Source organism: Eschrichtius robustus, chromosome 7 (genome assembly GCF_028021215.1).
Source record: "Eschrichtius robustus isolate mEscRob2 chromosome 7, mEscRob2.pri, whole genome shotgun sequence".
In the NCBI taxonomy this organism is placed as follows: domain Eukaryota; kingdom Metazoa; phylum Chordata; class Mammalia; order Artiodactyla; family Eschrichtiidae; genus Eschrichtius; species Eschrichtius robustus.
In genome coordinates this window covers 110,142,488-110,147,039 of record NC_090830.1, presented here as the reverse complement: position 1 = coordinate 110,147,039, position 4,552 = coordinate 110,142,488, and positions in this window count along the sequence as shown.

Genomic DNA, 4,552 nt, shown 5'->3' with positions numbered 1-4,552 from the left:
CCCACGTGCCTATAGCTCGTGCTCCGCAACAAGAGAAGCCACCACAATGAGAAGCCCGCGTGCCACAATGAAGAGTAGCCCCTGCTCACCGCAACTAGAGAAAGCCCGCGCACAGCAACGAAGACTCAACGCAGCCAAATATAAATAAATTAAAAAAATTATATTAAAAAAGCCTACACAAAACAGTTAATTGTGTGCACAGCATTTCTCAGACATAGGCTTTTCTATCAGTTAATAAGAGAAGCTCCTGCCCAGGGCAGGGAGAATTTTTTTCCCCAAAAAAGGTCAAGAGCTTTTTAGGGGAATGATTACTCTCTAGCATCTGGGCAGTCAGAAGCTTGGTCCCACTTTGGTCACGAACTAATCAGTTCATTCAACACCTGAATCAAGAAATCCAGTGGGGGGTACCAGCCTGGGTCACAAAGAGTTGAAAGCGGGCGCAATAACCTCCAGTCAAACAGAAAAAAAAACCCCACTGAAGATGTTTTCTTTACTGAGAGGGGGTGGGAATTGAAGGCTATTAATATGTAATTGTTCCTGATCTTAGTGGAAATGGTTTCAGTTTTTCACCATTGAGGACAATGTTGGCTGTGGGTTTGTCATATGTGGCCTTTATTATGTTGAGGAAAGTGCCCTCTATGCCTACTTTCTGCAGGGCTTTTATCATAAATGGGTGTTGAATTTTGTCGAAAGCTTTCTCTGCATCTATTGAGATGATCATATGGTTTTCTCCTTCAACTTGTTAATATGGTGTATCACATTGATTGATTTGCGTATATTGAAGAATCCTTGCATTCCTGGGATAAACCCCACTTGATCATGGTGTATGATCCTTTTAATGTGCTGTTGGATTCTGTTTGCTAGTATTTTGTTGAGGATTTTTGCATCTATGTTCATCAGTGATATTGGCCTGTAGTTTTCTTTCTTTGTGACATCTTTGTCTGGTTTTGGTATCAGGGTGATGGTGGCCTCGTAGAATGAGTTTGGGAGTGTTCCTCCCTCTGCAATATTTTGGAAGAGTTTGAGAAGGATAGGTGTTAGCTCTTCTCTAAATGTTTGATAGAATTCACCTGTGAAGCCATCTGGTCCTGGGCTCTTGTTTGTTGGAAGGTTTTTAATCACAGTTTCAATTTCAGTGCTTGTGGCAGGAACAAGACAAGGTTGCCCACTCTCACCACTATTATTCAACATAGTTTTGGAAGTGTTAGCCACAGCAATCAGAGAAGAAAAAGAAATAAAAGGAATCCAAATCGGAAAAGAAGAAGTAAAGCTGTCACTATTTGCAGATGACATGATACTATACATAGAGAATCCTAAAGATGCTACCAGAAAACTCCTAGAGCTAATCAATGAATTTGGTAAAGTAGCAGGATACAAAATTAATGCACAGAAATCTCTTGCATTTCTATACACTAATGACGAAAAATCTGAAAGTGAAATTAAGAAAACACTCCCGTTTACCATTGCAACAAAAAGAATAAAATATCTAGAAATAAACCTACCTAAGGAGACAAAAGACCTGTATGCAGAAAATTATAAGACACTGATGAAAGAAATTAAAGATGATACAAATAGATGGAGAGATATACCATGTTCCTGGATTGGAAGAATCAACATTGTGAAAATGACTCTACTACCCAAAGCAATCTACAGATTCAATGCAATCCCTATCAAACTACCAATGGCATTTTTCACAGAACTAGAACAAAAAATTTCACAATTTGTATGGAAACACAAAAGACCCCGAATAGCCAAAGCAATCTTGAGAACGAAAAATGGAGCTGGGGGAATCAGGCTCCCTGACTTCAGACTATATTACAAAGCTACAGTAATCAAGACAGTTTGGTACTGGCACAAAAACAGAAATATAGATCAATGGGACAGGATAGAAAGCCCAGAGATAAACCCACACACATAGGGTCACCTTATCTTTGATAAAGGAGGCAAGCATATACAGTGGAGAAAAGACAGCCTCTTCAATAAGTGGTGCTGGGAAAATTGGACAGATACATGTAAAAGTATGAAATTAGAACACTCCCTGACACCATGCACAAAAATAAACTCAAAATGGATTAAAGACCTAAGTGTAAGGGCAGACACTATCAAACTCTTAGAGGAAAACATAGGCAGAACACTCTATGACATACATCACAGCAAGATTCTTTTTGACCCAGCTCCCAGAGAAATGGAAATAAGAACACAAATAAACAAATGGGACCTAATGAAACTTAAAAGCTTTTGCACAGCAAAGGAAACCATAAACAAGACCAAAAGACAACCCTCAGAATGGGAGAAAATATTTGCAAATGAAGCAACTGACAAAGGATTAATCTCCAAGATTTACAAGCAGCTCATGCAGCTCAATAACAAAAAAACGAACAACCCAATCCAAAAATGGGCAGAAGACCTAAATAGACATTTCTCCAAAGAAGATATACAGATTGCCAACAGACACATGAAAGAATGCTCAACATCATTAATCATTAGAGAAATGCAAATCAAAACTACAATGAGATATCATCTCACACCTGTCAGAATGGCCATCATCAAAAAATCTAGAAACAATAAATGCTGGAGAGGGTGTGGAGGAAAGGGAACACTCTTGCACTGTTGGTGGGAATGTAAATTGATACAGCCACTATGGAGAACAGTATGGAGGTTCCTTAAAAGACTAAAAATAGAACTACCATACGACCCAGCAATCCCACTACTGGACATATACCCTGAGAAAACCATAATTCAAAAAGAGTCATGTACCAAAATGTTCATTGCAGCTCTATTTACAATAGCCAGGACATGGAAGCAACCTAAATGTCCATCGACAGATGAATGGATAGAGAAGATGTGGCACATATATACAATGGAATATTACTCAGCCATAAAAAGAAATGAAATGGAGGTATTTGTAATGAGGTGGATGGAGTTAGAGTCTGTCATACAGAGTGAAGTAAGTCAGAAAGAGAAAAACAAATACAGTATGCTAACACATATATACGGAATCTAAGGAAAAAAAAAAAAGCCATGAAGAACCTAGTGGCAAGACGGGAATAAAGACACAGACTTACTAGAGAATGGACTTGAGGATATGGGGAGGGGGAAGGGTAAGCTGTGACAAAGTGAGAGAGTGGCATGGACATATATACACTACCAAATGTAAAATAGATAGCTAGTGGGAAGCAGCCACATAGCACAGGGAGATCAGCTCGGTGCTTTGTGACCACCTAGAGGGGTGGGATGGGGAGGGTGGGAGGGAGGGAGATGCAAGAGGGAAGAGATATGGGAACATATTGTATGTGTATAACTGATTCACTTTGTTATAAAGCAGAAGCTAACACACCATTGTAAGGCAATTATACTTCAATAAAGATGTTTAAAAAAAAAAATATGTAATTGGCTTGCGTATTGTTTTCCGGGATAATTTGGTTCTCAGATGGGCAGGAGAGAAAGTCAGTCTTATTAAGACAGTCTTTAATTCAGGCAAACGTTAATTTTTTTCTTTGTAGATCAATGATTCTCAAATTTTTTATGCATAAAAATCACTTGGGAGTTTTTTTTTAACAGATTCTAGAAGGATACACAGGAAACTGCTAACAGTGGTTGCCTCTCTGTAGAGAAACTGGTAGTTGGGCAACAGGGATAGAAGAGAGACTTTTCCCTTTTTTTAAAAAAATAAATTTATGTATTTATTTATTTATTTTTGGCTGTGTTGGGTCTTCGTTTTCTGTGCGAGGGCTTTCTCTAGCTGTGGCAAGCGGGGGCCACTCTTCATCGCAGTGGGCGGGCCTCTCACTATTGTGGCCTCTCTTGTTGTGGAGCACAGGCTCCAGACGCGCAGGCTCAGTAGTTGTGGCTCACGGGCCTAGCCGCTCCGCGGCATGAACCCGTTTCCCCTGCATTGGCAGGCGGATTCCCAACCACTGCGCCACCAGGGAAGTCCGAGACTTTTCCCTTTTGATCTTTTAAATTTTGTACCATTAACATACATTTCCTATTCAAAAACAATTTACATTTAATTTTAAAATGCACATTCCTATCTCTATTTTGATTCTGTGGATCTGGAATAGGACCCAAGAATCTGCATTTTAACAAGCATCTCATGTGGTTCCAATACAGCTGACTATTGGTTCACTTTTTGAGAAACAATGATATAAAAGAGTGGTTTTTAAACTTTTTTGGATTTACACACCCCTATGAATTTCTAATGAAAGCTACGGGCCTCTCCCTAGAAAACTGCACATGTACTCAAGGACACAATAATGTGAATATGTTGTGAATACAATTGCAGGCATTCATGCCATCCAGTGGCATCGTGCCCATCCATGATCCTTATGTTAGGGGCCCCTGATATAGAGATTTTGTTCTATATAATGGCAAGGAGTTTGCTTTTTTTTTAAAGAGAGAGAAATTCACAGAATTGAGAAGATTTTTAAGTGGGTGAATGCGTGTGTGCATGTGTGTGTGGGTGCATGTGTGTAAGAAAAGAGCACAGGCAATTACTACTTTTGATGACAGGGTTCCTTCTCCATTTCTAGAACCAGTTCCTAATTAATAA